Source organism: Gopherus flavomarginatus, chromosome 9 (assembly GCF_025201925.1).
Source record: "Gopherus flavomarginatus isolate rGopFla2 chromosome 9, rGopFla2.mat.asm, whole genome shotgun sequence".
NCBI lineage: Eukaryota > Metazoa > Chordata > Testudines > Testudinidae > Gopherus > Gopherus flavomarginatus.
This window is the reverse complement of record NC_066625.1, coordinates 18,666,474-18,674,315: the sequence shown is the minus strand read 5'-3', so window position 1 is coordinate 18,674,315 and position 7,842 is coordinate 18,666,474. Positions and strand designations below refer to the sequence as shown.

The following is a 7,842-nucleotide window of genomic DNA, read 5'->3' as shown; positions in this document are numbered from 1 at the left end:
TCATTAGCTAAAGTATAGTGTGTCAGCAAACAGAAGAAGCCAACATTTAGCAGTGTTTACTTTCCAGTTCCTTTAATTCATCATTAGTGGAAGTGGGCAGTTCTATTATTGCTATCATAGGCTTCATTTGAGCACGCTATAATAATGCAAGAGTAATAATAACTTATGTGCTTATAGACTGCCTCACAATTAGAGATGAACACATACTTAGGAATACCCTTAAAAAGATTTCAGAACATCTGCACTCCTTTCCTTCTTAGCAAATAAGAGATCATTACAGAAGCAGCCAATTATTTCTCCTCCCTTTAGCTTGTTGCTACTTGGTGTCACTAAAAATGTAGGAACAAAAATAAATTATTATTAATGGTAAATATGTTATATCTAAACTCTTCTGAATGTGCTTGGGTATTTAGAAGATAGTGTGATTGGGTTTCTGTGGTGATTATTATGATTATTATTCTGTGGTGACTATTATTATTTATATTGAAATTAAGATTTGTTATAGAGTCACTGTGATGCCTTGTCTGCCCTGATGAAAGCATGTCTGGCCATCCTCTGTATGGACACATTGTTACAAAACATGTACCTGATCCTGGACTAACTGAAGTCAGTTGGAGTTTTGCCGTTGACTTCGTGGATGCACAAACCGCCTCATGTTGGCACACTAGCTGAGTAAAACCATACTGTTGTCAGAACATGTTGTGCAGCCAGTTCTCTTTGGGTGATCTCTTTGTATATTATAGATCACTTTTTTGCCTTTGGCTCAGCTTGCTTCTGCATTTGTTCTTGCATGGAGAAAGAAAGAAAGTCACCACATGGTATAGTCTCAGAGATGGACAGTGCTGCAGCAGATCCCTGCCTGAAGGTGAGAAATGGTTTAGGAAGGTTCTTGATTGAGTTCTGCACAGGAAGCAATCTAAAGATCATACATTTGAAATAACCTCTCTTTACACTGGATACATTGAAGTTTCTCATGTAATCTTAATGCATTTTGTGATCCACACACCGCTAACACCCTTCTATTAATTCTCAAAACACTTTAATTTAAAATCAGACAATCCCATATTAAAAATCCCAACCCCCCCCCCTCGCTCTGCTCCGGTTCTGCGGGGACACTTTTTTCCAGAGATGTGGTCAACTTGCAGTTGAATATTAATCACCATGCATCTATCATAGCAATGCATTTCAACCGGTGTCTCTGACTCACTGATGCTTGATCTAGAATTAGTAATCCATTTCAATGAGTACTGTGTAGCTGCAGACAAATGAAAGAACGCCTCCTCATGGACATGACATATTACTCCAAAAAGTAAAGGCCCAGTGAATCCATCCATACTTGACAGAAAAGTGGAAGACTTGCATCTTTTTGTTTCAGCTTACAAACGGCAATTGGTTGCTAAGAGACTGTATAAAGTGGTGCCCATTAAAGCACAGCAGAATCCACATGTGGTTATATAATAACAATGCCTTTTATAGAAATGCAAATAAGGCATGTGCTAAATATGCCTGCAGTATGTGCTGAGTGTGATAAGGGGATTTCTGCTGCAACTCAAAAGTAGTCCTGTCTTTTCCAGAGGGGGAGGAGAGGAGAGAGTCTGAATTGATTTGGTTTCTCTTGATTCCATTTCCAAACAGTTTTAATATTAATTTACAAGTGATTCAAGCCCCACTTCACAACTGGTTTTTACACAATTAGCACCAGAGTTAATTAATTGAATGATATTGTGGTGTGAGTTTTAAGTGTAATTTTTTTCTGACAGCTTTGAAAGGGTGTAGTGAAATGAAGGTTTCTGTTATTACCCAAAATGACACCAAACAATGCAGTTGTTTAACAGAGTTATTACTGCTCAATCCTAAACAGATCATTCTCTGTGATAAAGCTTCTGTGTTCTGGCATTTCCACTAATTCACACAAATGCAGTTCAGAGGTGATGCTGGTGGGGGTTGTTGATTTGCATTACCATACATTTGCAAGCCCAGACATGGAGTTTCATTGTTCTAGGCACTCTACCAACACAGAACCAAGAAATAGTCCTGCCCCAAAGCACTTACAATGTAAGTATAAGACAAGAGACAGAAACAGACCGACCGATGGAGTCCAAGCAAGCAATGAGACAGTATTGATCAGCTTGATGAGCAGTGGTCTCAGCACAGAGGTGAGTTATTGAAACCATGACGTGAAAAAACTCTCCTGTGCAAAAACTGTCTTAGGCGGGGCTCACGCTAGACACAGTCATTGTAATTCTTTGTTTTTCTTGGCATCACAAAACCTGGAGGATAGGGAAGATACAAGTGATTTTTCTCTTGATTGCATTTTTTGGCTGGGGCCCACCGAACAGCTCTCTGATCCAATCCTTGGGCCCTGTCTCCAAAGTTTTGAATAGAGCTGGTCAGGAATTTTTGGACAAAGTGTTTTTTCATCAGCAAATACTTAGTCACTGACACTAAAGCTGTGCATGAGAAAAGGTCAGTACAGACAAATCTCTTGATGCAAAACAATTGGAGGATTTTTTTTTAAATTTGTTGAAGTGTCCTTTAAAATTCTCACAGGGTTATGTCTTCAACTGGTGTAAATCAGCATAGAAGTCAATGGCGCTAAGCTCACTTATTCCAGTTGAGGAGTTGGCCCAAGCAATTCAAGGGCCCTGTCCTACCAGACCTGAGACCCTTCTGGGAGCATGTTTCAACACTGGGCCATGACAACATAAATTGACTAAATGTAAAATGGAACAATTCCAAACAGCACAAAAATCTTTAATTGAGGGTTAACTTTTTTTAAATTGTAGAACTCATTTAAAGGTCTAGATCCGATCAGAACTATTATAATTCTTGAAACAATAATTATGCAGCTGTCCTGCCAGTTATCACAAACTCCTTTCCATCTTGTATACTTGTCCTGCACACCAATATGCAAGCTATACTTCAATAAGAGAAAAGGTGTGTGTGGCAGGGTTACAGCTATTAAAACAAGAACCTATGTAAAAAAGCCCACACAGAGAACTGCTACGTCATGTTCATGCCTTTGCTATCCATCTTGTTCTTTAATCTTTCAGTTCTTTTGTCAGTACTAATTTTGTTCAGCCCGTGGGCAAGTGAAGTATTGGTGTGTGGCCAACAGAGGTCTCTGGAACAAATAGGAAGGGAATCTCCATGAGTAGAAATACCGAGTGAAAAATGTAAGAAGAAAACATCCATGGGAAAATGAAAATTGCTCGGGTGTCTTCTAGTAGTGCAATGGAGTGTGATTCACAGGTTTTTCTTTTGCTAGTTTCCATGCATGTGGCTTCAGTGGTGTTTGCTGTTGAAAAAGTATATGTAAGTAAAGGTAAATCTAACATACCATTTTTTCCAAATAAAAGCACCCTGTATCCAGTCCAGGACATGTGGAAGTCTGTCCATAAATTTGATAAATAAGGGTTCCTCTTAAAAGAAGAAACTCCTCTTTCTCTTATGCAGGCCAGACATTGACTCACCCTGGAAGAAAACACAAGGTACAGCGCCGTAACTATGTTATTGCTGTGTCAGGAAAGGCTGGCATAGAATGGGCTCCCTCAGTTTGTACTATCACTCTGCTATTGACTTAAATGAGAGGTTTGTTTAAGTAAGGGCCAAAGTACAAGGTGAGACTTATATTGTGCCCCCAAATCCATTTATGCAGCACTTGGTCCTCTGCAGTGGTAGTCCCCACAGAGGCCCCTCCCTAGAGTACGGGCTACTCATTGTGGGTAGGAGTGGAGACTGGCTGAAGTAGGAGTGGGCCAAGGCTTGAATGGAGGTTCTCAGAAAAATATAATACCACACGTGTCTGTATCATTATTTCTGTGTTCCCTGCCTGGCTGGAGTCCAAGGAGTATCTACAGCCTGAGAAATCATCCCTGGGAGCACAGCTCCACTGGCACCATGCTGCCAGGGACCAGAACTTCTGTGGGCAAATGCATCTTCCCTTTGACCCTGTCTTTGCATAGATCCCTGGGGAGTATTCCCATGAGCTGTATACATAGAACTCATGCCAGTTATACCAAGTGCCATGACACTGTTTAGAGAACATTAAGTCAAGCAGAAAAAATGACAGTCTGACGCACCTATGTGGTCCTGCACTGCATGCAATCCTCCAAGTTAAGTTTCTGATCATCTTGGAACTAGACATCCTCATTCCACACCACATCGCTGCAGGACGTTGGTAGCAGAACAATTTAAGAGAAGAAAAGAAAAAAAATCCCATTTTTCTTTCAGATTTAAGCAGGAATTCTGCATATAATTTGCTGTAGTATTGTTTTCACACATAGAAGGACCAATTGACTCACAGGGAATTTTGGTGGTGTGGGGTTTGTTTGTTTATTTATTTATAAGTCATGTCTAGAAACATTGCACCAAAGCAAGAATGAGGTGCTGTAGCTTTCAAATAGAAACTGGAAACTATCAGCAACAGTAAGTGTGTTTTGAGGTTTATTGGGAAGACGGTGAATCTTATTTTACCCAGGCCAGGATTTTCAAAAGGTGGTGCCTAAAGATAGGCTCCCAGATCAGTATTTAGGAGCCTGAGTCAATGACTTAATTTCCAAAAGGGTTGAGCTCACATCAGCTCCAGCTTGACTTCCTTGAGAACTTATGTGGGTTATCAATACTTTTGAACATCAATACATTGATTGAGGTGCCTAAATGGACTTAGCTTCAGGCATCCACATCTGGGAATCCCATCATTGCATAATTTCTCCTTGAGAGTTTCATCAAAAAGGTTCTTAACGCTAAGGGATTCTGCCAGTGAACTTAGTAGCTCTTTGAAAAGCACAAGTACTGACATGCTGAGCCATATCAAATGCTGTCTGAAATACTCCCATGACTTGTTCTTTCCATCATCCTGGGGAAAACACATCCCTAAGGATTTTGACAGATGTCTTTCTCCAGGCCTTTCTTCCACTGCAGTTTTTTGTAAGAGAGTGGGAAAAAATCTCTCATCGAGAAATAGATTTGGCACTTAGAAGGGTGAAGTCTAGGAAACCTAATACCCTGCACTTATTTGTAATTCTCTCTCCTTTGCTGCTGGCATTGCTCGCAGGTACATCTGGAGAACGGGTGCGCTTCCCCCAGGGTGCTAGCACAAATGCCCACTATGGAGGAGACATGCGGTAGCAACACTGCATGGAGAGTGAAGTCCTCATGTTAGCAGTGTACCCAACCTCCACTCACCTCAGCAATCAAAACTCACTGCAAGCCGACCTGGCAGGACTCCATCCCCCGTGAATCGAGATGGAACAGAGTACCGGATTCAAAGTGGCTGGGCTAAATAAAATCACTTCTGCTTTCCTAACATCCTCCCAGGTGTACAATATCATCTCAGTCCTTGATTAATGAGCTGATTTAAATAATATCCTCCTCAGGGCCTTAATCCATTTCTTATTCACTCTTTACGTCCATGGGAGCTTTGCCTCAGTAAAGAATGAAAGCTAAGGGCCAGATGATATGAGTAATACCCAGCCTGTGTTGGGGGCTAGGCTGAGTGTCCAAAGGGCTTAGGAATTCAGGAGGTTGATATATCCCTGGCCTGTAAGGGGAATCTTCATGTTCCTCCAGGCATGCTGGCTTGTGTACAGAGGGGGATGGGCTATCTTCCCCGCCTCTTGCCATCCCCAGTCCTCTTTGGGGTGACTAGCACCTCAGGGGATGGCTCTTCCTACTCCTGACAAGATTCCCTATCATAAGAAGACTTATGGTCTCTGATATCTTCTTGGGGGAACCAGTTATCTTGTTTATTGTTATTCTGGGTCATGTCCCCCATCTTCAGTCTACAAGGGGCCACCTGTATAGGGTGTTCTGTGTGTGGGATGGGGTGTGGACTAGAGGCCTACCCTTCACTCTGCCCTCTGCTGCCCCTGGCTAAGTGAGCCTGGTGCCTCTTCCTAACTCCTCTGGGCTGCAGGCTGGGAAACCCCAGAGCGGAAATGGTACCAGGCAGCATCAGACATGCTTAATATTAAACGCATGCTTAAATCCCATGGATTTCATTGAGTCTTAAGTATGTGCTTTCCTGAGTTGGGCCCAGTCACTCTAATACTAACCCAGCCTTGCACATCTTCAGCTCATCTGACTACCGTCAATCATGTGTTTTGTTTTCCCCTTCAATGAGAGGGTCTTTCACCATAAGTCTAACTGTTTGCAAAGCTCTTGGCATCTTCCTTTATTTCCAAACAGTTAATTTGAAAATAAATCATTGGTTTTTGTTTTGCTTCATGTTCAAGGAGCACTCTTTAAAACTCATTTGTGGTGTCACTGTCAGATAATGGCAAGAAGGATTAAACTTGTCTGCTCACATAACCATGTTTCTGTCCACACATAAAATTCTGAGAGCATTTCTGGGGAAGATAGATTTTTTTTTCCTTCTTCTCCTCGCCCCTCTTTGCCACCCTCCCCTCCGTACCTCTACCAGTTTTGATATTGAGACAATAGTGAGTTTGCGTGAGTTTATCACTCTGCAATTTTAATAATTTCTCTGTGTGTGTTTGTGTGTCCGTGTAGATGTTTCCACTCAGGCTGGAGCCTGGACTCGGAGACCTTCCCCCTATGACTGGGTTTCAGAGTCTAGGCTCCAACTCAAACCAAAAAGTCTACACTCCTGTTTTTTAGCCCTGTAGTGTGAGTCTGCATCTGTGGACGGGGCTCCAAGGCTCACTCCTGTGGAGTTTTTTTTTTGCTTTTGTAGACACACCCTTAGTGAATAATCGCGAGCACTGAGCTTTCTAAGGGCAACATTCCACCACCTGTATTTACACTGACTAATACCTTACTCAATGAGGGAAATGGGTCTATTAATGGAGTGAGTACTACTCATCATTGGGAATAAAGATATCAGAATCTGACCCTAAATAATGAGCCATATTCATTCTTGACTTTGTGTACACTGAAGACATTTGGGCCAGAGCTTCCCTGGTCTAAATCAATGTAGCTGCATGGAAAAGGATAGAGCTAAGCCAGTTGATACCAGCTGAGGATTGGCCCGTGTGTGTGTGCGCACAAAAATCAGGTTTTGTGACACACTATTACATCAAAATTAGATCCATATTTTCTCTGTACCATAATTCCATCTCACCACTTCAACCTCCCAGCAGGATAATACATTAATTACTGCCCTCACCCCACTAAAATTGCAGCTTCTTACTCCCTCTCCAACAAAATGCTTTCATACTTTCCCTCCCCCTGCAAACCAATTCTTCAAATGACTCATGTCACCAAAATAAATTAATCACTCTCTTCAGCTGCATTCCATCGCTGTGTCCCTTTCCTTCCAACAGCAGAGTTAAGCCCCATTCACTTTAAACACACATGCTCCTGCACTGGAGAGTGTTCCGGTCCTCTAGTGACAGTCAATGTGGTGGAGCTGCATGCTCACAAGCCAGGGCATCAGTCCAGGCCTCTTTGCAGGTTGTCATTGTCTTTGTATGGCTGATGAAAATGTACAGCAACAACTATAATTTTACATTTAGATGATTAAACCGGACACTTGCGTCTGGAGTAGCAGAGTGTATTGCTGCGATGCCTCCTTTGTATGTGAATCAGATATTGAGTTGTTATATGTTCAGTGGTCTGTTCTAGGTGGCCACGGTTGCACTCTGGAGAGTCTTTAATTTAGCAAGTATCTGCATCTTGAAGCCAGGGCTCTTCTGCATCCGGTCTGTCTCAAGGTGTGTGTTTGTGACTTCTTGTGAATGCCATTTGGCTTTCCAAACATCATCAGGGTTGAAATTGCATTGCTGAAGGTTAAATGTGTGGGTCCAAAAGGGCTTGTGTGACTTCAAGCAATGGTGATGGATGTTAGTAAGGTCCTGGTGGATGGGAAGACATTATTTT

General features: G+C 42.1%; 1 long non-coding RNA gene across 1 annotated transcript; it reads left to right on the top strand.

The window, feature by feature from the left end:
• The first annotated feature begins 557 nt into the window (after positions 1-557).
• LOC127058187 (uncharacterized) lies at positions 558-3,383 on the top strand. Its single transcript, XR_007776306.1, has 3 exons — positions 558-865; positions 2,003-2,156; positions 3,054-3,383. It is a non-coding gene; the product is annotated as an uncharacterized LOC127058187 (long non-coding RNA).
• Positions 3,384-7,842: the final 4,459 nt, after the last annotated feature.